At 39.7% G+C, this 27,500-nt stretch overlaps 1 pseudogene; it reads right to left on the bottom strand.

Moving 5' to 3' along the window:
- Positions 1 to 225: 225 nt before the first annotated feature.
- On the bottom strand, positions 226 to 27,500 carry LOC129821346 (protein Wnt-10a-like; annotated as a pseudogene).

Consider the following 27,500-nt stretch of genomic DNA (forward strand, 5'->3'; position numbering starts at 1 on the left):
GTGCACATCTATTTACTTTGAAAGCATATCTCTCACATTCTTACACTTGACTTGGTAACTTCATCCTACACTAGGGAACTGAGAATGCATCACTGAGCCAGGATGCCACAGTGGTGTTATCTGCTGCTGCACGCAAACAGCAACATCTATGGAAGGCAAAAGAGTCGGGATGATGTGCATGCCCAGTAAATTGCTGACTCATGACCAGATCCATTTTTTGCACTTTATTTTTTTAAACAAATGTACTCTTCTCGTTTGTCATCACATTAAAGTCCCTTTTTTTAATATATATTTTTTTACTTTAGTTCTTTATTGTTTTACAAATATTAAGTTATCCACAAAAATAAAATAACTTAGAAAATAACCAGGACCATCAAATATGAAAAATAATAAATTTATAACAAAACGCATATTGCTATGTTATATCCCCAAAATACACGTCCTCCAGAACAAAATGAATGTGCAAACTACTAATCTGCATCAAAATAATCTAACATTTTACCAGTAACATATTATGTGTTTTTTTAACACAGACCCAATGTATTTGCTCATAATAAATTACCCTGACTGACAAGTTCTTTGATAAAATGCATTTTGATATATTCTATGCAGAAATTCGATTTTCATAATAAAACACACAGCACAGGCAAACAATGGACCTATTAGCAAACAAGGATACACTGTAAAAACACCCACAAATCTAGTTGTTTCAACTAATAATTATTAAGTAACTGGTTCCACAGACTTTTTTCTGTTTACTCAACTTTTCATTCCAAGTGTTACCTGAACAGCAAATGTATATATGGTCCAAACTAAGCTCCAACTTGAGAAAACTTTGACAAAAATTCGGTCAATTTAAAATTATGTGTTTGCTCAACTTGTCTCATATGTTCATTCAACTAGACATTATTTAGGCATCTTAACAACAAAAAAAGTCTGTGCAACTGACAGTGATTTTAACATACATATTTGAAACACATAATTACATTGTGCATGTATATTTACAGAATTATTATATATTCACCTGGGATTTGAACTCACAACCTCTTGGTTGATGGCATTCCGATCCTCCTGCTACACCACCATGTCTTTGTAAATTATCACTTAATCTGACTATTCTCTCATCGTTGATTCGATTGACTTATTTAAGTGATTTTTCTTTTTTTCTGTATAGTTGTCTGATGTTGGCGGAGCATATTACTCTGTGTTAATGTTACTCCTTAATCACCACGATAAATGTAATAGTTTTTCTTGAGTGTACTTTTAACAGAGCTGAGATTTACTCTGAAGTGCAAAGTGTAGCAGTACGGGTGAAATCAGTCGTTGACACAGACATGATGCCGTAGCAGGAAGATTGTAATGCTGTGAACCAAGAGGTTGTGAGTTCAGAGGACACGTTGAATATGAATTACTTTATAAACTAACATGCGCAATGTAAGCATGTCTGTCAAATATGTAGGCTGAAAAAAATGTATGTTAAACACACTGTGTCTGTTTAAATAGTTCCACAGCTGTTTTTTTTTTAAGTAAGATGCCCAAATAATAATTTCTAGTTGAATGAACATATGAGACAATTTAAGCAAACACATCATTTTAACATGACTGGATTTTTGCCTAGGTTTTCTCACGTTGGAGCTAAGTTTGGGCCCAACTAAAAATGTTAACCCTTTAACCGAAAAGGTGTGTAAACACACAAAGAAAAGCTGTGGTACCAGTTACTTAATAATATTTAGTTGAAACTATTTTTTTATTTTTTTTACAGTGTATAGACAACCATATATTTGCATTGAGTTTTAGGTTTGGAAGGACTTACATCAACCATTCATCTGTACAAACTTTAATGGTGGTTTACAGCTAACTTAATTGGGGACAGTTAGAAATGTACTGGGGGTGGGGGTCTGGTCCAACTTGAGGTGTCATATGAAAAATAAATCGCCCCCCTCCGCAAAATTTGAAATATTTTCACACAAACCTCCCCCTGTACTGTAAAATAAAATGTACACCCCCGCACAGAATTGACAAAAAATTATGTTTATGACCAAAATCACAATATATGTGTTTATAAAACGTGGCTATCGACTTTGCCACTTCTGCATGCTTTTGTGGCACAGTCGGTGCCACGCAGGGCTACGGGCCAGAATGTTGAGGGTTTGACGACCACCTTGGTCAGCTAACTCTCCCTGCCTGTTCCATTAGACCTACACTACGATCAGAGCCCGGCTGCAGACAATGATCAGCTAGGGGGAAATCCGATTTTCAAGATTTTGATGCTATATTTATAATTCTATATATATAAAAACATGTTTTTCACCAACAGGTTTCTGTACCAATGCACCACAACCAATAAGCAAAATAGACCAACTTCATGGTTTGCGTTTTTAACACCACAATCTGCAGTTTGGATGCTGGAATTATATTTTGGACGAATGTGCGCAAGTAGCCTAAAGGAGGCTTTTGAAGTAGCCTAACCAGATTAAAACATTGTGCCCGGTTGTGTTTATGCCACACATAAAAGGTAATACATTTTAACAGTGAAATGACAAATATTTAGGCTATATTGAAGCGTTTGGTTCTAGGTGCGCGAGGAATTGTCGCTCAGATCGGAGAGAAGGCAGAGCAGTGTTAAAGGGACACATTGGGATTTTGGCAATGAGGCTCTTTATATACTTCCCCAGAGTCAGACGAACCTCGTGGATACCATTTGTATGTCTCTGTGTCCAGTTTGAAGGAAGTTAAAAGTCGTTTTGCGAGCCAATGCTAACTAGCGTTAGCACAATGACTGGAAGTCTATCCCGAAGTATCCTTTTAAGCTTTCCTGAATAACTGGGCCTGCTGGGAGCATATGTGGCTCCAATATTATAAGACAACTTGAAAGAACTGATCCAAATGAAATTAATGGAATGAAATGTTCAAATAACAGGGCCTTTTCAAATGACATTTTCATTGCAGTTTATAGCCTAGAGCATGAATTTTGTACTCACTTGAAAACAATAATGCAATTATTCTTTGGATTGTGGTGTTGTAGGCTAGTCTAGGAAGGGTAATTGTATTGTTCCTAAACAAGATCAATGCGGGAGCTTTTAGAGTTGCGTGTCTCCTGTCTTCACTGTTCTTTCATGCACCCGGCGTCTCCTCTTATATTGAAAATTGGTGCTGATTTGAATGATTTTATGTGTGGTATGATTGCTACTTAGCATATATCAGATCTGGATAAAATTATCCGCAGGTTAACATTTTCTGTCATGAATCTTGTTCTGGAGTTAGCTCTGCACTAGCTAGCACAGCCACAAAGTCATAAAATCTGATTTTAAACCTAACCCTAAACTTAACCCTAACCTTAACTGCACTAACTCTAACTCTAACCTAAAATTAAGACCAAAAAGCATTTTTTCCCATACATTTTTACAATATAGCCAATTTTGACTTTGCAGCTGGCCAATCTAACGGGACATCACTCAGTTCTGCATTCAGGACAAGACACTATACGTCAACCTGCAAACGATCCACCTCCCACTATTGTCACTATGAATGGTGGATAGATAGCAGTATAGACAGTTAGACTGGTAGACTATATCGACCTGTGGTATAATTTACGTGTGGAAAAGCGTAGTGCATAAGGGAAGTACCAAAACACCTTGATAGGGGAAGCACAAGCAGATGAGGACATTTGGCTAGGATGGAAGAAATCATAAATTAAAATCTGCAAAAGGGCGAATGTAAACCCAAGAAAAAACGCACTATACCCACCCCTGTGCCCAATAGAAAAACGCCCCTCCCCTATTTTGGACCACAACCCAGTCAATTTCTAACTGTCCATTGAGTCAAACCTATGAGATAACGGTAGTGCTTTATAACATTGACTATATCTTAACAGTTAGTAGTGTGAAGGCAGGGCTATAGATGACCCGATTTTGCATAGACCAACCAACTGGTCCAGTCTTTTCATTGTTTCAGCCTTCCAGACATGAATCAGCTCCACCATTGCCCTCGGGCTGTTTCTCATGTCCATTCTGTGTACTGTAACTACTCATGTCTCTATCGCTTGATCCTCTGATCCTCTGTCTTCACAGCTCCATCCATGCAAGAGAACACCCGCAACAGTCAACACTCTAGTCCACATTTCCTGTTTTTTTACCAGTATGGACAAATGTACTGTTGTGAGGGACACGGTAGACATTTTGCAGAGTGACATCTAGAATTGGCACATTTTGTAACCTGAAACATTACAAAACATTTTAAATGAGTTGGCATGGTTAACCTGTCGCTCTGCGTATAGCAAGAGTAAATGTAACATTCTGGAACAATCTCTAGCTTTTCCCAAATGCTGCTTGTCTTCTTCTTCTTAAATTACCGGAATCCCATGCAGTTGTTTTAGTCTAGAGATAACAAAATCCGCCATTTGTCATTTTCGAGGAAGCCTTGTTTAAATAAATGAGTGCTCAGTTATCAATATTATTCAAAGTATTTCACTATCTTTAATCTAATTTATCCTAAAAACACTTTCTGAGATGAAAGGCAGTGCAGATCCAGAGTCTCTGAACTATGTTGGTTGGACACATGCTGTGCACACATTGATTGTACACCTCTTTGAACTGGCTATATTCCAGTCTTGTTTTCGTGCGATCCATTCTACTAATGGAAATGGCAGTCCATTGCAAAGGGAAGGGGTGCATTGCAGTCTTTCTCTGTTTAAAAAAAAGGTAGGTATATTATTACATTTCTGCATTTCTTCATTTGCAGACACTGACCCACTCTGTTATTCGACACTCTTCGCAGACCACGTAACAGCACCAGTGGAACTTGCAATTGCATCGTTCACTGCGGGTCTGCTGTAAAATGTTATGGCCTCGCCCGCAGCAGAGGCTTTCACAGTTGTCCATTTCGTGACTTGTCTTGTTACAGATCCTCCCTTGCGTTCCGGCCGAGTCGGACCGCAGATCCCTCTCGCAGAAGTCCGGGGACTTCTCAAAGTAGACCAGCTCGTTGAGTCGTCTGTGTGTGGGGTGGTGGGCGTGCTCCAGCTGGCCCGTGTTCCTGTTGTGGGCTTTGATGAGGGTGGCTGTGTGGAAACGCTCCTTGAGCAGCGAGCCTACCACCCTGAACTCCGGTGTGACTTGCCAGCAAGTCTTCAGCTGGCAGCTTCCTGATGTCCCGTGACATTTGCATTTCCGTCTCATGTGGTTCATCACCACCTGCACAGAGGGGAACAGGGAACTGCATGTTAACATCCTCCTGCATCCCATCCTGTAGTAGGACACATGTTCCCTCATCAAATTAGGCAAATGAACTAGACTGTGATTAGACTCCTTTTTCATTCTACAACTGGTAACATTTAGGACTTATAATTGTCACTAAAGGAATTGGCTTGACTGTTCTGCAATCATGTTCAACAGAAATAAACTTTATCTACACCATTTCTCACTCTAAGGTGGTGGAACTCCCTTCCACTTGATCCTGGACCCCTCTCCCAAAATGAGGTGTGTGTGTGCTTCATATTGCTGAGTAACCAATTAGGCATAAAAAAAATGACAGGCACCACAAATATGGAGGTAGAGTAGCACTAGCCTAATAGTGAGCGGTTTTGCGTGGAATAACTGACTCGCCGAAGCTGTACTGCAGTAGCGTACTTTCATGACAATGTCAAGTTCACATCCCGACTGAGGATGTCCCTCCGACACTCCCAGACCTCCCATTCTCTCAACAACGCACTCATCTGTCAGCCTGAGTTATAAACTTTTAGATCCAATTACCAACAGGAAAAGGGGCCACCCTCAGCACTGACAGATGCTCCTTACACCCACCCCTATCAACAGCACGAGCACAAACACACACCTTCAGCACTCACACATTCTACTCTCTCCTAGGCCTCTACCCAGCTGCCCTGGGACACACACACACATGAAGACGATTGAAAACAAGTTTAGTCTGCTGAAAGCCAGAGGATTTACGTTTCTACTAGTACAGTATGTGAGTCACAGCTGAAACGAGCTGGGGTGAAACTGGACTATTTAATGTGCTGGCTTCTCTTTGTTTTGAGATAGAATCTGCTGAAGAGCGAGGAGATCCCGAAACGTGTTTTCCCTTTGGATAGAAGCGAGTTGAAACCCACTTTATTATTCAGCTGTGTTCTGATCCATTAAACAGAGCATTCTGACGGTTTGAGCCGAGGACATGGTCGTAGCCACTCTTAGACTAAAGGTCATTTTGAACAGTTGCCAAAGCAGATATCCTTTGTGAAGAAGCAGGATTTCTTTTTTTAAGGCATGGGTTTGTGTGCTGTGGGTTTCCATTTCAGGGCCTCTTGTAGGTGTTCCCATTGAATAGAGAGAAAGTGCTATTCTGTGTGAATGAGAGTTGGAGAGTGATAAATTGACCCACTTGAACCATCCATTAGGAATGATACGGAAAGAGAAACAACACCTGATCTCACTGGGGCCAAAGCTAACAACTATTGATCACAGCCCATTCAGACCAAATATCACAAACCTGGCTAAATACTTTAATGCTTTGTTTTTACATCAGCGCATTGCGTCCCTGAACTGCATCCTTCTGGCTTTATACACACCCTGTAATTACACAACAGTAACCCACTTAACCCTTTAGATACACACTGAACTGGCCGGTCTAATTGTATCCCTACTGTAGTTTATTTAATGAATTCTCACAATCAACTGTCTATCTAGTAAGATTTGTTAACTGAAACCTCAGCGCTGTTCACAGTTTTGGAAATGGGACATGCCTGCTCATGCCATAAGTGGCCCGACATGACATGAGTGCTGTGATGATGATCAGATCAGCAAGCTTGTTCCCTTTACTCCACGCCGTGTCCAACCACGCACCTGGGAGCATGAGCTGAGTCCACGTGCTGACTGACGAGAGACGCTGACAGTGATTTAAAGAGCCCTTTTGGATACGGAACTGACTGACTGTGTTTTAGAATCTCACTCATAGGACCAGCGGCTAGACAAGCCTGGAGGGGAGAACAGAGATCAGAGTACAGGAACTGTCTGATGCTCATATCTGTGTCTGCCATCCACTGATTAGCAACTCCCAAGTCCCAAATGGCGCCCTACTCCCTATATAGTGCGCTACTTTTGACCAAAGCCGTATGGCCTATGGCAGGTATACTAAAGTACAATTTGAAAAAGTGAGGTCACAAATATTTCCTAGGTGGCAAAGTTCCGGATGGATATTGTCATTTATCGGCGTAGTAACAAACCCCCCCTCATGCGACCCCAAACTGTTCAAACTGTTCCCACCCCCTCTTTTTGTCAGAGAGAACATTTTGCAATTTTAAAAGCTCCTTCCCTGCAATTCTACACATTTTGTCATGGGGCGGAGAGAACATTTTGCAGTTTAAAAGTACATTTTCTGCAATTCTCAACAGGCTCAGAGACAGTTTCTATCTACAAGACATCGCAGTGCTGAACACTTGAACTGGACTGACCACCTGCACTGACCCGCCACACTTTAGTACACATGCACTCACTCACGCACACACCCACACAGATATACAATCATCCACACGGTTCAAAATCATTTCTGGAACGGAGCAAATGGAATGGCATCAAACACATGGAAACCATGTGTTTTATGTATTTGATACCGCTCCACTAATTCCACTACAGTCATTACCACGAGCCTGTCCTCCCTAATTAAGGTGCCACCAACCTCCTGTGACACACACACACACACACACACATATACATTCATGCTACACATCACAACTGTTCCTACCAGACTCCCCCTTCCCCAAAACAAGTGTAAATATTGGACTATAAATGGTGCATTCCTGTGGGGGTACCCGCGGTCCGTATTGAACCCGTTCTGGGTCCGGATACGGACCGCGGTCCGCCAGTTGAGTATTGCTGGCCTGTATAGGGATGCCATTTGGAATGCAACCTAGCCTAACACTGGTCTCATTACTGACGCTCACTGCTAACACTGCCTGTCTTGTACAGGTCTCACTCTATAGCAGGGTTCCCCAATAGGTGGTACGCAGGTGATTTTATTTAATTAAAACATATTGGACATAAAAGACAGTAAACTTTTTCCAAATGTTGTTGTGTTAGAGCCTGAATTTAAAATTGATAAAATTGATATTTTTTGGGTCACTGGCCTACACACAATATGCAAAAATATCAAAGTGAAATTATAAAAATAAAAAAATTGGACAAATTCATTAAAAATGAAAAAACTAATTGGTTTAACAAGTCAAATAATAAGTTGCATGGACTCATGGATGCCTCGCAAAGAAGTGCACCTATTGGTAGATGAGTAAAAAAAGCAAACATTGAAATTCCCTTTGAGCACGGTGAAGTTATCAATTACACTTTGGATGGTGTAACAATACACCCAGTCGCTACAAAGCTACAGGTGTCCTTCCTAAATCAATTGCCAGAGAGGAAGGAAACCGCTCAAGGATTTCATCATGAGGCCAATGGTGACTTTAACATTTACAGAGTTTAATGGCTGAGATAGAAAACTGAGGATGTATCAACAACATTGTAGTTATTCCACAATACTAGCATAATTGACAGAATATATAGAAGGAAGCCTATAAAGAATACAAATATTCCAAAACATGTTTGCAACAAGACACTCAAGTAGCACTGCAAAAAATATGGTAAATTCTTTTACTTTTTTGTCCTGAATACAAAGTATTATGTTTGGTGCAAATCCAATACAACGCATTACCACTCTCCATATTTTCAAGCATGGTGGTGGCTGCATCATGTTATGGGTATGCTTGTAATTATTAAGGACTGGGGAGTTTTTTCAGGATAAAAACATTTACGGAATGGAGCTACATGTAAGCAGAGGCAAAATCCTAGAGGAAAACCTGGTTCAGTTGCTTTTCACCAGACACTGGGAGATGAAGTCACCATCCAGCAGGAAAATAACCTAAAAGTCCAAATCTACACTAGAGTGGCTTGCCATAAAGACAGTAAATGTTCCTGAGTGGCCGAGTTACAGGTTTGACTTAAATCTGCTTGACAATCAATGACCTGAAAAGATCTGCCGGCAAAGATCGACAATAAATTTGACATAGCTTGAAGAATTTAGAAAAGAATCATGTGCAAGTGTTGCACCATCCAGATGTGGAAAGCTCTTAGCGACTTACACAGAAAGACTCACAGCTGTAATCGCTGCCAAAGGTGATTCTAACATGTACAGTATTGACTCAGGAGTTGAATACTTATCTATTCAAGATATATTTGTGTTTTATTTTTCGTTATTTGTTTTAATAAATGTTTTACTTTTTCTTCATCTTTGACATTATTTTATGAGTATTCTGTGTAGAACGTTGACAAAAAAATGACAATGAAATCCATTCATATTTGTAACACAACAAAATGTGGAGAAAGTCAAGGGGTAAGAATATTTTGTGAAGGCACTGTATCTGTTTGGGATTCTTGCTGTCAATTTGCGGTGTACAAATGATTTATAACAATGTTCCGCCCCTCCGACTCCGCTCAAGGAAAAATCGTCCCAAGGCTGAATTTAATTGGGGACCCCTGCTCTAAATTCTATTCACACAATAATCCATCATGTTTACAGCAGATACTATATTATACATGGTAATCACTGTCAGATGATATAAACAAACAATACATACAATATTTACAGCAATACCAAAGGCTGCTACCTCTATTACAACTGTATCATCTTAGGAAAAAATATTAAACGATTCTTTGGCTGTCCCCATGGGAGAACCCTTTGAAGAAACCATTTTGGGTTCCAGGTAGAACCTCTTTTTCGTTTCATGTCGAATCCTTTCCACATTAGGTTCTACCTGGAACCCAAAAGGATTCTTCAAAGGGTTCTCCCATGGGGACAGCCAAATAACATTTTTTTCCTAGTGTATCGCCTCGATTTGAATGCCCTCTTATATGAGGAAACATTAACGTCCAACTACACATGGTCATATCCTCCAAAGGCGTCTATCTCAGGCCTTTGACTGTCAGTCTCACTGAAAAGTGTGTGTTACATATGTAGGTCTTATAAACTAACACTTTAGTTATGCAAAGAAAAAAACATGTACTTTGAAGTATTTGCCCCCAAATTCATTGTCAGACCACCGTTAGAAACACACATCTGGGCTGTTTTAATTGGGGAAGAGTGAGACAGACTCCTCTATAAACCAGCCTCAGACGAAGATCAAATAAGACATATTGGTAGCAGAGTAGGACCACAGGCAATACTAGGTATTACATGGTCTATGGTATTACATGGTATTACATGGATATCATAAGGTGAATGCACCAATTTGTAAGTCGCTCTGGATAAGAGCGTCTGCTAAATGACTTAAATGTAAATGTCTACAGAGCACTCAAACCCTTCACTATGTCTCTGTCCCAAAAACAGTGCAGGACCCTAGTGCACTTTATAGGGAATAGAGTACCATTTGTGACACAAGCCTTGCTCCTTCCTTTATCAAATGCTGTGTCTGTTTAATATTGTCATCATTCTTAATCCCCTTATTCCTGTCATCCTTATTGTGTCATTAAAAATGGGATTTAATAGTCTATTAAAATGTTATGACCTAAAACACTTCTGTTGACTGTCTTACTTGTGAATTGTTACTGGTATGTTGTCTGTCTTCAATGGGATTAACAGTACGATAATGACTCAATGTTTAGCAAATATGACATTAAATTATGAAGTTAGCTACAACTACCTAAGATATTTGTGCTAAATATATCTGTCCTGGAATCGTAAACAGTCATTTTTACGAATGAAGTTACATCGCACGCTGCTTTATGTCGTTCCATTCAAAGACATGTAACAGCAACCATAAAGGGATGTGAAGCCACGATTTCAAAGAATATAAACAAACCCACATCGTATTAAGTTTCAGCATCACTGATGCTGAAATCAAACACAAGTCATCAAAGAACGGTTAAGATGGAGACACGCAACAATTGACACTAAACAATCCTTTAATCTCAAAGCAATAAGGAAACCAAATGAGAACCTTCCAACACACCAATCATGTGCAGGATTACTCTCTGTTAATTGTACACAACATTCACCGATCCAATTTGGCCTTCCTAGTAAAATTTTACCCATAACAGTTTCCACCTGCTGTGCTTTAAACATTTGTTCTGGAGGCCAATGGAATGCTCCCTCTCCTCAGATGATGCTGCATGCCTCTAATGGAGATCCAACAGGCAACCATTAAGGATTTACAAAGGCCAGACCAAAAAGTCACAATGCACACAGTCAATGTGTATTAAGCTCTGCTACATATTAGAGAGAGAGAGAGGAGAAAAAAGAGCATCATTAATCTAAATATACAACATAAAAGCAGAAAGATAATTGTCACCCACAGCACCAGCCGCTCAAACAAGCTATCCCGAAGGTATGAAGAAAGGCTCAGTTTGTGTTGTCATGAAATTACCTACATTTACATGTAAATGTGTCCGTCTGCGATCTTAGCACGTTGCTCGTACTCGTAGCTGTGAATACAGACATGCTATGTGGAATGATGTCAGCATTTGTGGTGGGTGTGCAGTTCCAATTGAGTGATTCCAATGAAAATATTGTTGAAAGGAATTTACTACCATTGCAAATGTCTCCATGTTGTCGACAGCCACTGTAAACATTTAATCATGCAGCGGGAACCTCAAAACTATGTTCCGATCAATCATGACATCATTATACACAAACATACTGCTGTGCAAGGGCGTAACTTTGTGTTGGATATTGGGGGGTAGGGGTCAGGTTCAGGGTCAATAGGGTTTCCCTCTAGGGGGGTCTGGGGGCAACGCACCCCGGGAGATTGTTTTATATATATATCTCTATATATATAGTTGTGAAATTATTGTTTGAATTTTGAAGGTAGAATACATCCAAAAATGTCCTGATAATTTGGTCAATATACCCCAATCACAACTGAAACGCCAAAATGTTTCTATTTTACTTTAAACTGTGTTGTTACTCTTCACGGTTCAGAAAATCACCACCACACCCCTTCTTTTTTTAACTACATTTAAATGTCAAAACCCATTATTCTATTTGTGTACCCTTCATCACGGGTCAGATCTTCAGTCTCAATTAACTTAAATGCGCCAAATACCTGTTTTAGCTTGTCACTTCCAGAAATTCAATTCTGGCATATTGTTTTCCTATCTTTGGTATCCAGCTTTTCCTGGTGGATATGACACACGACAACATGGTTCAGTCTGCTTTGTGTCACAGCCACGTCTTCACAACCAAATGACAACTAAATGAAATCAGAATGCAGGCAACAGCATTTGTCAGAATCGGACACTCGGACAGTCAGAATAGATGAGGAGTTGAACCGAATGTTCCAATCTGCGTGCAATGTAAATTGCTGTGCAATGTGCTTTACCAGACTGCCTTATAACTCAAATTCCAAATTTTTACCTGATCACCTGTTCATTCTCTTCCTGTGCCTCAACATGGGCTGTGCTCTCACTCTCTATACTGACTGTCTCTGACCCCTGCCATGACAACCAAATTAATTCAGAATGAAAGGAACAACTGTTTTGTTGTAGTAATTGGGCTACAATCAGCAAAGATGAGGAGTTGAACTGATAATGCCTTATAACTCAAATTCTCACCTGATGACCTGTTCGTCCTCTCCCTGCCTCAACATGGGCGGTGCTCTCCTTCTCTCACTCTCTCTATTGCCTGTCTTTGAACCCTGCTATAATCATATGACCAAATACCATTATCACATACAAAAATAGCTAGCCTTAACAATGATGGGGTTAGCTTATTAACATGAATTAGATTCTGCTTTTATTAGCTAAATTGTTTATTTACTGTCTGGCAATAGGTATAGCTAGCTAGCTGACTACATAGTACGAGTCTATTATTAATGGTACAGTAGCTAGCTAGCTATGTAGCCATTCATTAATTTACTTACAGTCCTCTGCACTTCCCTCAAAAATCATATGTCCTGCACTTTTCTCTTCTTTGGCATTGGCACCTCCATTAAGGGCACTAGCTATTTTTTCACTAGAGTGAACACTGACTACAGTTGAAAAGGGAAAGATCCAGATACTGTGGTGCTATATTTGGCACTAGCTTAACTAGCTAGCTAACGTTATCCTAGCTAAAATAGCCAACCTAACATTGCATCACTCGGTATAGAACAATTTTTACACAAAATGATGTCATAACCAATAGTTCGCTAGTTACACAACAACATAGGAATACATTTATGAAATGTTCATGAACTTTTACTCAATTTAAACTTTCTAAACATTCATACATTGGAGCGCAAACACCACAAAGAGAAAGAGTGAGAGGGGAGTGTCCGATGCTGAGCTGTAACTGCAGACCAAAGAAATACAATGCAGACCGATGAAAAGGGAAATTAGGAGAAATTGCAAATTTCTATTTTTCTTACAAGCAGTACTCAACTCTTTTTCCCTGAACCGGCCAGCTGCCTATGGGGACCAACCAAAATGGTATTTAGCAATGGGGGGGATCCAATCATAAAACGAGGAACTGAGTCACTGTTGTGCAAAGCAACATAAATCCAGTAGCTGCCTGCCGCTTTATAGTAGGGAAGTGTTTTCCAATCAATTAAACTCATCATGGTATATTATCAGGGGGGGGGGGGGTAAATTGACTTGTTACTAATATTGGCGGGGGTCACGACCCCCCTTACTCCGCAAGTTACGCACCTGCTGCTGCGAAGTAAGTTTTGCTAAACGATTGTTAAAAAAAAGAAAAGAGAAATTAGTCAGAATGAGAGGGATGTGCTTTTAATTATATATCTTTTTTAAACTTTTCTCCCCTGATAAACTTCTCTTAAATCTGTATTTGTGGGGAAGGAAGGGCGAATCTCTTTACTTTCCGCCCTGTTTGATGTCTAAAATCTTTTGCTGGGTTTAAACATCTGTTTCCAAACAGCCAGCAGCCACTAATTAGAGCTTTTAACAAGACTGAACGTCGTGAGAACCAGAGGGTGGGCATGAGGCGACATGTATACCCCATTTTTTTAGGGGAGGTGTTGGGGGAGGTGGTAGAGGGTATGAGGTATTATTTGAGACCTCACCTGTCAGTGTTTTCGTTTTGATTTGGGGGGCTTTCTGCTCTGTTTGAAGAAATCAAGGCACTGCCCTGGCTGCATTCATCTAACAATGCACCACTCCCTGAGTCATACTGTACCTCTGATGTCTCTGTACACTACTTCAGTAAAAAACATTTACACCTTCAATTGTTTTCTTCTCCCAGTGTAGAACTCATTAAAGCATTGATATCTTGAGGTGTGCTAAGAAAACTGCACTCCACACGCCCAGAGCATTGTGCAACCTGACCTGAGAGACGACTAGCAGATGCACAGACTCTGCAGCATTGAACGCTGGTCAAATCTGTGTCAAAACACAGCTCAGTTACTCTACACTGAGTTCATTGACACGGTTCACAATAAACTCAATTCCAACTAGATGTAATAGAGCTTCACAGAAATACATTTGAAGATACAGCTCCTTTAAATGACACAGTGCAACTGCTGATTGACGTTCTTGTGAATCTACTTGTAATGGAAGTTTTTGTTTCAAACTCATGTATGTTAATAGTGCCGGTTTTCTTGGCTCTCCTTGTGATCCAAGAAGCTGTCTCCAAAAAGCAGTTTTGACGGTTTCAAAGCATTTCCCAGTAGCAGCAGGTAACGTTTCTAACACAATCAGCTACTGTTGCCAAATAGGCCTCCTGGCAAAAACAGAGCTTCAATGTGCCTAAACTATGACATCTTCCCTGCAACATTTCACCCTGAGTGTCGAATATATCAAAAGTCAGTAGCTAGCTATGCTTTTCTATCTTCCTTATGTTGATAGATTTGTGTCAAAACACTGCAGCTTCCTGAAACCAAAGGGTTATATATATAAAGGGATTTATGCTATGCTATGGGCAAACTCATGGGTCACTGTGTAGGGCCGAGCATGGCTTTATCATGCTGCACATGAGAAGCATGACTATCATCTGAGGCTCTCTATCTATCTTTCTCTCCCTGCTTCGCTAAGTAACTCCACAATTGTGTTTTGTCTGAATAATCAAGGAAACCAGAAGTAAACGGATGGAAAGATACAAGACCGAATTACTGAGGAGGAAGCGTAGAACAATGAGCAATTTACTACTCCTTTTGATTATGGCAACAGTGCTGCCTGGGAGCATACAGAACTTATTGCTGTCATTTAAATATCAGTGTCCAGTGCATCAATAGTAACAATAGGTAGTAGAAGTAATAATATTACTAGTATTAGTAGTTGTAGTAATAGTAGTAGTAGTAGTAGTACTAGTAGCTGCAGTAGTAGTAGTTGTTGTTGTTGTAATAGTGTAGAAGGAGTAGTAGTAGTAGTAGTAGTTGTAGTAGTAGTTGTTATTGTTGTTGTTGTAATAGTGTAGTAGTTGTAGTAGTAGTAGTAGAAGTAGTAGTAGTAGTAGTAGCAGCAGCTGTAATAGTAGTTGTTGTTGCAATAGTGTAGAAGTAGTAGGAGTAGTAGTAGTAGTAGTAGTAGTAGTAGTAGTAGTAGCAGTTGTAATAGTGTAGAAGGAGTAGTAGTAGTAGTAGGAGTAGTAGTAGTAGTAGTAGTAGCAGTTGTAATAGTGTAGAAGGAGTAGTAGCAGTTGTAGTAGTTGTTGTTGTTGTAATAGTGTATAAGGAGTTGTGGTAGTATTAGTAGTAGTAATAGTAGTAGTAGTAGTAGTAGTAGTTGTTGTTGTTGTTGTAATGGTGTAAAAGGAGTATGAGTAGGAGTAGTAGTAGTAGTAGTAGTAGTAGTAGTAGTAGTAGTAGCAGTTGTAATAGTGTAGAAGGAGTAGTAGTAGTAGTATTACTAGTTGTTGTTGTAAAAGTGTAGAAGTAGTAGTAGTAGTAGTAGTAGTAGTTGTTGTTGTAATAGTGTAGAAGGAGTAGTAGCAGTTGTAGTAGTAGTAGTTGTTGTTGTTGTTGTAATAGTGTATAAGGAGTTGTGGTAGTATTAGTAGTAGTAGTAGTAGTTGTTGTAATAGTGCAGAATGAGTAGTAGTATTAGTAGTAGTAGTAGATGTTGTAATAGTGTAGAAGAGTAGGAGTAGCAGTAGTTGTAGTAGTTGTTGTTGTAATAGTGTAGAACGAGCAGTAGTAGTAGTAGTAGTAGTGGTAGAATTAGTATTATTATTATTATTAGTAGTAGTAGTATTAGTAGAAGCAGTAGTTGTTGTTGTTATAATAGTGTAGGAGTAGTAGTAGTAGTAGTAGAAGCTGTATTAGTAGTAGTAGTTTTTATTGTTGTAATAGTGTAAAAGGAGTATTAGTAGTAGTAGAAGTATTAGTAGTTGTAGTAGTAGTAGCTGTAGTTGTTGCTGTAATAGTGTACAAGGAGTCGTAGTAGTAGTAGTAGTAGTAGTAGTAGTATTAGTTGTTATTGCTGCTGTTGTTGTAATAGTGTAGAAGGAGTAGAAGTAGTTCTAGTAGTAGTAGTAGTAGTAGTTGTAATAGTGTAGAATGAGTTGTAGAAGTAGTAGTAGTAGTAGTAGTAGTAGTAGTAGTAGTAGTAGTAGTTGTTGTAATAGTGTAGAAGGAGTAGTAGTAGTAGTAGTAGTTGTTGTTGTAATAGTGTAGAAGGAGTAGTAGTAGTAGTATTACTAGTTGTTGTTGTAATAGTGTTGTAGTATTAGTAGTAGTAGTATTACTAGTTGTTGTTGTAATAGTGTTGTAGTATTAGTAGTAGTAGTATTACTAGTTGTTGTTGTAATAGTGTTGTAGTATTAGTAGTAGTAGTCGTAGTTGTAGTTGTAGTATAAGTTGTAATAGTATAGTAGGAGGAGTAGGGGTATGAGGAGTAATAGTAGTAGTAGTTGTTGTTGTTGTTGTTGTTGTAATAGTGTAGAAGGAGTAGTAGTAGTAGTATTACTAGTTGTTGTTGTAATAGTGTACAAGTAGTAGTAGTAGTAGTAGTAGTAGTAGTAGTTATAGTTGTTGTTGTAATAGTGTAGAAGTAGTAGTAGTACTAGTAGTGTAGTAGTAGTAGTAGTAGTAGTAGTAGTAGTAGTTGTTGTTGTAATAGTGTACAAGGAGTAGTAGTATTTGTAGTAGTAGTAGTAGTAGTAGTTGTACTAGTGTAGAATGAGTTGTAGTAGTAGTAGTAGTAGTAGTAGTAGTAGTAGTAGTAGTAGTAGTTGTTGTTGTAATAGTGTAGTAGCAGGAGTAGGAGTTGGAGGAGTAGTAGTAGTAGTAGTAGTTATTTTTGTTGTAATGGTGTAGAAGGAGTAGTGGTAGTAGTAGTAGTAGTAGTAGTAGTAGTTGTTGTTGTTGTAATATTGTAGAAGGAGTAGTAGTAGTAGTAGTAGTAGTTGTTGTTGTTGTAATAGTGTAGAAGGAGTAGTAGTAGTAGTATCAGTAGTAGTAGTAGTAGTAGTAGTATTAGTAGTAGTAGTAGTAGTTGTTGTTGTTGTTGTAATAGTGTAGTAGGAGGAGTAGGAATAGGCGTAGTCATAGTAGTAGTAGTAGTAGTATTAGTATTAATAGTAATAGTAGCAGTAGTAGTAGTAGTTGTTGCTGTAATAGTGTAGTAGCAGGAGTAGGAGTTGGAGGAGTAGTAGTAGTAGTAGTAGTGTAGTAGTAGTAGTAGTTTTAGTTGTAGTAGTCGTAGCAGTAGTACATTTACATTTAAGTTTACACTACTACTACTACTACTACAGTAGTAGTAGTAGTAGTAGTAGTAGTAGTAGTTTTAGTTGCAGTAGTAGTATTAGTAGTAGTTGTAGTAGTAGCTATTGTTGTAATAGTGTAGTCGGAGAGTAGGAGGATGAGTAGTAGTAGTAATAGTAGTAAAGGTGGTATTATAATAATAATAATTATTATTAGTAGTAGTAGTAGTGGCAGTATTAGTAGTAGGCGTAGTAGTAGCAGTAGTAGTAGTAGTTGTTTTTGTAATAGTGTAGTGGGAGGAGTAGGAGCAGGATGAGTAGTAGTAGTATTAGTAGTAGTAGTAGTAGTATTAATAGTAGTTGTAGTATTAGTAGTAGTAGTTGTAGTTGTAGTTGTAGTAGTAGTAGTAGTAGTAGTATTAGTAGTAGTAGTAGTAGTCATAGTAGTTGTAGTAGTAGTGGTAGTCGTAGTAGTAGTAATAGTAGTAGTAGTTTTAATAGTGTTGAAGGAGGAGTAGGAGTAGGAGTGGTAGTAATTGTTGTATATTAAAAAGAATATATAAACTCTTTAAGGTATGGGCACTTTCTCTTCTTTGTTCCTTTCATAAAACATACTGAACTAACCCATAACCCAATTCCCTGATACTGCTACTTCTGGTCATCTCTGGAGCAACACAAATCTGACACAAATCATCCACTTTGTCCTACACCAGAGCAATAATACCATTGTCAACACCAAGCATCTGTCCATGAAATCAACTACATTGGCTGGGAAAATCCCCATGGAATATCACATTTATATTATTCCAATTGATCACATATGGTATCACAACATCAATCAAAGAAAACTAGCGTTAAGTATAACCACATTTTTGAAGGAAACTCTTCGCATTCCAGACCAATGCTATATGGCCATCATAACCAAGCTTCTTTATTAGCCACATGCTACACAGGGAAAGACCGTAGTAGAACGTCGATTAAATAGAACATTCATAAATTGCAAGATCCAAGTCGCTTGAACAGGAGTTATGGCAAAGACATCCACAACAAGCATAAGGGGGCACCTTGCTTTGACACGTAAGAATGACAGGAAAAGGTATGTATGCATGAAGGTGAGGTGTGGTGACGACAATTCATTCATTTTACAATGTAATTACACCTGTTTGCCAATAAATGTCAGCTATGATATTTATTTCACGTCATCAGTGAATAATTTCCTATATAGATATCTTCAAAACCACACTACGACTATGAGCACTTTCGAACATAATACGCAGCTGCGTCCTTGGGTGTTATTGTAACAGCCAGATTACAAGCATTACTAAGAATAAAGTGGGATCGGAGGCCTGACTCAAAGAGACCACACTCGCAAGGCAATTGCATCATGTGGAGAAATCAGTGAGTAATCTGTATTGATAGGTCAACTACTGACTTCTGGGCCAATAAAATCAGACACTGTGTCTCAAAATGACGTGACCGTTAGGATTCAAGTCCTAATCATCTCATGCTTTACCTGCTTTCATGGTAATGTGTCTTTGTAGGGCGGCCCAGCCCCTGAAGTGACTCTTATCAACAGTATGCAAGGTTTCCTCTGTGTTGTCTTAGGAAAGCTGCATTATCTCACCAACCCCCACTCTGTCACACCTCTGGGAAGCAGAGGTTCTGTTGTCCTGACGTTCTGTAGGTCTGACGTCTGGTTGGACGTTAACTTAACAGTAATGCTATTAGTCAACAACTCAGATGTTGAAGTCAGATGCTTATAAAAGGGTCTTAGCTTTCCCTTCTTTGTTCTTGACCTGAGCTGGTGAGATACACTCTCTCTTTCTCGCCCCACCTCTGGGACTCTTGGGGCATGGCCTTTCAGGCTGACTTCTCTCGCTCTCTCTCCCTCTCTGATCATGCCTAGGATAATGTCTTGTAATGCTTGTTAATGCTTAAGCTAATGCCTTCATTCATTTTACAATGTAATTACATCTATTTGCCTTTGATAGACAATTCTTATTCTTTTCGTGATGCTTTATTCCTGTAACTCAACTATAGTTTCTTGCATATTGCTGAATTTTTTTTATGGAGTCAGATAAACAGTAGGCTTGTTAACATACAAAGTGCATAGTCTTATCACGGATCGCATGTGAAGTACAGTTGAAGTCGTAAGTTTACATTCACTTAGGTTGGAGTCATTAAAAGTCGTTTTTCAACCACTCCAAAAATGTCTTGTTATTAATTAAGAAACTATAGTTTTGGCAAGTCTGTTAGGACATCTACTTTGTGCATGACACAAGTAATTTTTCCAACAATTGTTTGCAGACAGATTATTTAACTTAAAATTCACTGTATCACAATTCCAGTGGGTCAGAAGTTTACATACACAAAGTTGACTGTGCCTTTTAGCAGCTTGGAAAATTCCAGAAAATGACATCATGGCTTTAGAAGCTTCTGATAGGCTAATTGCCATCATTGGAGTCAAGTGGAGGTGTACCTGTTGATGTATTTCAAGGCCTACCTTCAAACTCATTGCCTCTTTGCTTGACATCATGGGAAAATCAAAAGTAATCAGCCAAAATTTGAGAACTCCACAAGTCTGGTTCATCCTCGGGAGCAATTTCAAAATGCCTGAAGGTACCACGTTCATCTGTATAAAAAATAGTACGCAAATATAAACACCATGGGGCCAAGCAGCCATCAAACCACTCAGGAAGGAGACGCGTTCTGTCTCCCAGAGATTAAAGTACTTTGGTATGAAAAGTGCAAATCAATCCCAGAACAACAGCAAAGGACCTTGTGAAGATGCTGGAGGAAACAGGTATAAAAGTATCTATATCGACATAACCTGAAAGGCTGCTCAGCAAGGAAGAAGCCACTGCTCCAAAACCGCCATTAAAAAGCCAAACAACGGTTTGCAACTGCACGTGGGGACAAAGATCGTACTTTTTGGAGAAATGTCTTCTGGTTTGATGAAACAAAAATAGAACTGTTTGGCCATAATGACCATCGTTATGTTTGGAGGAAAAAGGGGGAGGCTTGCAAGCCGAAGAACACCATCCCAACCATGAAGCACGGTGGTGGCAGCATCATGTTGTGGGGGTGCTTTGCTGCAGGAGGGATTGGTGCACTTCACAAAATAGATGGCATCATGAGGCAGGAAAATTATGTGGATATATTGAAGCAACATATCAAGACATCATTCAGGAAGTTAAAGCTTGGTTGCAAATGGGTCTTCCAAATGGACAACGACCCCAAGCATTCTTCCAAAGTTGTGGCAAAATGGCTTAAGGACAACAAAGTCAAGGTATTGGAGTGGCCATTACAAAGCCCTGACCTCAATCCTATAGACAATTTGTGGCTGTCCTCCTCCTCTTCGTCCGAAGAGGAGGAGTAGGGATTGGACCAAAGCGCAGCATGATAGTTTGACATAATGAAGTTTATTAAAGAAAAGACGAAAACCGAAAACACTTCAACAAACTACAAAATAACAAACGAACATAGACAGACCTGAACTATGAGAACTACATATAACACGAAGAACGCACGAATAGGTACAGACTACAGCAAACGAATGAACAAACCGAAACAGTCCCGTATGGTGCAACATACACAGACACGGAAGACAACCACCCACAACAAAGAATGTGAAACAATCTACCTATATATGGTTCTCAATCAGAGGAAAACGTAAACCACCTGCCTCTGATTGAGAGCCATACAAGGTCAATTAACACTGACACTTAACATAGATACACAAAAGATAGAATGCCCACCCCAACTCACGTCCTGACCAACTAAACACATACAAAAATAACAGAAAACAGGTCAGGAACGTGACAGTGGGCAGACCTGAAAAAGCGTGTGCGAGCAAGGAGGCCTACAAACCTGACTCAGTTACACCAGCTCTGTCAGGGGAAATAGGCAAAAATTCACCCAACTTAGTGTGGGAAGCTTGTGGAAGGCTACCCGAAACATTTGACCCAAGTTAAACAATTTAAAGGCAATGCCACCAAATTCTAATTGAGTGTATGTAAACTTCTGTCCCACTGGGAATGTGATGAAAGAAATAAAAGCTGAAATAAATCATTCTCTGTACTATTATTCTGACATTTTACATTCTTAAAATAAAGTGGGGATCCTAACTGACCTAAGACGGAATTTTTACGAGGATTAAATGTCAGGAATTGTGAAAAACTGAGTTTAAATGTATTTGGCTAAGGTGTATAGACTTCCGACTTCAACTGTATATATAATATGCATATATATCCAATATTACCCCACAACATCTTTTCTATTTAAACTCCTCAATGATTTAAGAATATATCCCAAATGACAATCTATTTCCTATAAAGTGCACTACTTTTTATCATAGCCCCTACCACCCACCACCCCCAAACAGCCCTCGTCAGTAGCTGAAACGCCTCCTCTTACCTGCCTGCCAACTCTGTTGTTGTGGAGCCTCATCCTGGCATGGATGTCCTTGTATGTCTCGCGCGAGTCCAGGAAGTCCCTGGAGAACTTCTCCCCAAAGTCCACGTCGGGGCTACAGCCTCCCCACTCCCAGGAGTCCTGAGGACCGGGCAGGTCTGCCGGGAAATGCTCCATGACACCGTGCACCATGCCCTTCCCCCGGTGGATGGCCTCCAGCTGCAACCGGTTCAGTTTGATGCGGAAAGCCTCCTCGTCGCCTCTCCGCTTCTCGTCGCAGCCGCACGCCTTCAGCTTCCCCATGGAGCAGGCATTGGACACGGCGTGGACCACGCCCGCTGCCGCGATGGCGTATGCGAAGGCGCTCTCTCGGAAACCTGAAAGAGAGGGCGAGAAAGAAAAGATTAACAATAGAGATACTATCCTGTTATAGTCCTTTGATTCCTACTGCACATACAGTACAGTGCAGTAGATGACTATCTGTGGAGCTATACAGAAGTCCAATGAGCCCTGATGGGTTTTTGAGATACACTGCAGTACCCGTATAAACCCCCACCCTACCTCACAGCACAACAGAGGCAGAAACATCTGGGACAATAGCAATTAAGCCCAAACACTTGCATGTCTCCAGGCCCAGGGGCTGAGAGTGAACAAACCCCCACCATCCTTTCAACATAAGGATCTGACAGTGATCATTAACAGGGCTGGAAGTGGCCGGTGGTGGTGCAGCAGATGTGAGCACTGTATTGTTAATCCCCTTTAAAGCTCTCCCTTTATTGAGCTCTCCAGCATGTTTACAATTAACCTGGCTACTGTTGGAAACCGTTTGATCTGCCTGCCAAATCACACACAGCAACCGCACGGCGTCTCAGCCCTAATCAGGCCAGTATGGGCTGCTCTGTCATGCCATGCATGTCATGGGTGACGCAGCAAGGCAGAACAAAAAGAAATAGCAGAAAGTTACCAGTACTAGGGTTTAAAAATTATGCTTTTTTCCAGAAATCCTGGTTAGAGAATTTCGGATTTCCTGCTTATTGCTTTCTGATTCCGGGAATCTTCCAACATGGATTTCTGGAAAACCTGGAAATATTGGGAAAGTTACCAGAATTTTGCAACACTTGCCAGTACATACTGTAAATACGCCCACATAAATACATATTATTCTACACATCTTTGAGAGAAGGCTTCACATGTGTAACGCGATTTTGAGGACCTTCCTCGTGTTGTTCGTGCAGAATCCTAACATTGTTACAGCAACTTAATAGACCTAGTGTTTCTCTGTACAGTACTGCCCATTTCAAGGGTTACAGGGTAAAATACAGAGCATATTCACCACAGGTGTCTGTCTATACTGTACTCTCCTTAGTGGTGATCAGAGCTAATAGCCTGTAACCATGACTCCCCGAGTTCCTGTAAAACCAGCCCTTCTCAGAATCACTTACAGAAGACAAAACAAAGTGCTGTAAAAGAAACATGTTTAGAACATACTCAAGACATTAAAGGGGAAATCTGCAGTTGCTACATCCATTTTTAGGCTTATAAATTAATGAAATGTACTAATTGATTCTTGAATATGACTTATTAATGCCTCATGACCTTAGTTCAACTGTCGTAGATGTGAATAAACACTATATTAAAACATGGTTAAAACTATAAGTGTGATATCATGAATGGTAAGTCCTTGCATCCGTAGCCCTGCCTATGAATTTGAGAGTGGTTGGATTTCTCCAGCTCAGACCATCAGCTTTTTATTGAAACGGGTGGGGAATACGATTTGGGATTGTTTCAACTGCTTACAGTTTGAGGAAAAATGGTATTACTACAAACAGCCCAATTTGTCACTATTGTAGAGATGCTCAGTGTTACTTATCCTGTGTTATTTCAACTTGTGATATTTGTAACAATGATTTTCTTACTTTTTGATGACAAAAAGTAGACGTGATCGAGACAGAATTCGATTGATGACATTTTTATAATTTAAAAACTCCCAATTGTAACTGTTATTATTAAATATGTATAGGTATACAGTATCAATTAGAAATTACATTTGGAGTAAAAAAAAAGTGACGAAGTTTGAACAAGTCCTAAACTGGCCACGACCCCAGTTCAATGCATATTGGGGCTTGTAAAGAAAAGCCTTAAAGAAAAGCATCCCAAGGGTATAGAGGATAGATAAGATATAGTCGATGACGTTCCATTGATCATCCCCTATTCACTCACTCATGCACACGCACGTACACACGCACACACACACACAGTCGTTTTTCCGCCTCTCCAACTCCCCATGAGTCCATGGGGGACGGAGGACGGCACTTAGATGCAGCCCAGAGACACAGACATGAAAATGCTGTTTTAGATTTCCTCCCTAGCAGGCTGAGGCGAGAGACCTGGAACAAATCAATCTAACAAATAATTTAAAGTGAGAGGCACGCCCGGCTGAACTGATGGCTGAGGAAGTGGGAAAATGAATTAAAGATTAAAGAAAACTGTCACTTTGTGTTACAGAAACCAACTAAACAGGTTTATGTATTACCACTGAGAGTTGGGAAAGTGCTGAGAGCAAATTCACAGCACTTGCACTGGCAGAGAGTAAAAGCATTAGCCGGGCCCCGAGAAGGCTCACTATATGTGACTAACTGGCTTTGTAGTCTAGTTTTAATTCAGACTAACGTAGCAATATGGCCCCATAAAGTATGTCAGAATAAATCAACAAGCAGATACATGTTTGAGGTAAAGAGGATATGTTTCCTGTAGTAAAATTAGATATCCAAACAAACAATTAGATAGGGCATGCATAATACGCTGCATGTGCAAAACCCACTCATAAAAGCTTCTAAACAAAAACTTGTATTAGCTTAATAGCTTCATATCTGTCGTTTCGCTACTGTATTTCCTACTGTATGTTTGTTGGCGTAGTACAAGAAAATATGTTTCATATAATGCAACTATGTAACGGAATATTCATTCAAAGTAAGCATTTCTTAGCGGATGAATCAACTCATTTAAAAACTGGTGTTTTTGCCTCAGGCAAAACATACCCATCCATAACCAAATGCCAGAAATCCAACAACAAACGCTGTGTGTAAAGTGAATGAGTAAAGGGGGACGTGTGGGATAGGTCCCAAATGGTATCCTATTCCCTTTACAGGGTAATACGTTTTACAAGTAGGGCACTATAGGGAATAGGGTGCCACTTGGGATGCAGATGTGAGAATCTGAAGCACCTTTTATAACTCAGGAGGGGACCCTACCCCATACTGTCTGTTAGGTGACTCACCTCGTTTGAAAACCACACTATCGTATGGGATCTTGTTCCTGGTCTCCAGGCTGGAGCAGTTCCACCTGTGTCCTCTGAACTGGTGCTGGCACTCATGGATGGCGATCTGGATCCCTTGGATGGCCGAGGCGGTGACGTCTGGGTTTCTCATGCACACCTCCAGTTGTCTGTGGTTCAGTCCAGGCAGGTTCAAGCACACGGTGTTAGCATTGAGAATGGGGTCAATATTGGGGATTTTCAGCCCGAGAATCTTGTTGGAATCTACCCTGGAACACAGAAGGTTTGATGTTAAGGTGTGTCTGTACAGTAGCACATGATTGATACTTCTGTGGCATGTAAATCATTTGTAACAACTGTCATTTACATGACAGGAGTCAGGTGTTTTACAGTATTACACTTCTGAGAGTTTATGGTTGTAAATAGTTTCTGACAGTATTGACTCATGAAGTAGTTGAAGGTCGAAAAGTGGCACGTTTTACATTGAGGAAATGAAAAATTCAGTTTTAATGATTTTATTGTTATGCATTCTAAAATATATTGCCTGTTGCACACACACACACACACACACACACACACACACACACACACACACACACACACACACACACACACACACACACACACACACACACACACACACACACACACACACACACACGGCAGCACATGGGGGCGAGGGCACACACACACACACCAGTCAATATCAGGAAGTTCATTACATAAATATCCATTTGTGCAATCATTCATATTGGCAGAGTTGTTACTGTAATCCCAGTACTGATCAAAGAAACATGTTTATGAAATGTCATTGATAAAAAAACAGATTTAATTTCTACAACTCATTTTACCATGTCTCAAAGCACTCTGGGACATCAAACTTTAAGTCTCGCAGTCTGATATTGAATGAAGGGGCATGTCACCAGAGAGGACGGACACCATGTTAACAAGAATGGAAAATAAACACTCAGTTCAAAAGTGTGGGATAACTTTTTAGAGTCATTGAAAATTCCTAAGAGCAAATTCCCATCACTTTGATTCTGAGTAGAAAAGTACTTGGGAACATTGGGAACATTTATGTAAATTATGATAGATATGTAGTCTGTCTGTGATACAGCATCCTCATCAGTAAAACAGTTATGCAGAAGTAAACATTTGATATCCCTTAAAATCAACTTTGGGTTATTACAATAGCCTAAGCAGGATACCACACTGACCCAGTATGGAACTAATATCGTTTTTTGTTGTTGCTGCTTACATCTCATAAAAACCTCCATGTGCATTACATTATCATGCAAAGAGTCTGATCTTTAGGACAGTAAAGTTAGTCATCATGTCAATAATATGATACTTATTACTCAGTTATGACAAACTCATATAATGCTAAATGAACATGATTTGTGAAGTTAAAGTTGCTCTGAGTTATTTATTGTACAGTACTTAATTTCACAATATGATTTGTGAACAAGAGCAATGCCTACAAGGAACCTATAGTGATTGTGCCAACATAGACGAGAGTGTAAACTGTAGCTAGGTGCTGCAAAATGTAAATAAAATCACAGCCGAATATAATGTAGCAACTGTAGGTTGTAATGTGGTGCAAACTTTAGATAAACACTGGCACATTCATTATTGTATTAACTTATGAGTATATATTTAAGATGAATGACTACACCAGCAAAAGTAAAAGACTACTATTCAAAGAAATCTTCAGGTAAAATATTTAAGTAAGTAAATGAAACTTCTCAACTCACCTTTGATTGAACATAGTGATTGCCATCACAAGACATATTAGGCGGCAGAACGAGAAATCCATTGTATCGCTTGTTTTTGACAAAAGATAAGAAATGACATAGAGCGTGTATAACAAGTTATATGTCCCTCTAATATCTGTCCACTCCAGAGTTCCGGCGGACGCGCTTTTGAGGATGACAGGTCTTGAGCTCAAGTATGGATCTGATTTGAGACTGACAAAGTGCTGGATGTACCTAACGACTGCAGGACAAGTCATTCAAAGAACGACAGAGTTTGACTGCACTATCTGTCAACTTATTGAATGAAGATAATACGTTGGAAGAGAGACGACTAAACACACTTGCATGCTATCGCACATCTGCACAATTGTACGACAGCTCCGCCAAGATATTTGCATTGGAATACATCCGAAAGTCGTGGGTGTACTAATAGCGCGCTATCTGGA

This window comes from Salvelinus fontinalis, chromosome 23 (genome assembly GCF_029448725.1).
Source record: "Salvelinus fontinalis isolate EN_2023a chromosome 23, ASM2944872v1, whole genome shotgun sequence".
Taxonomy (NCBI): Eukaryota; Metazoa; Chordata; class Actinopteri; order Salmoniformes; family Salmonidae; genus Salvelinus; species Salvelinus fontinalis.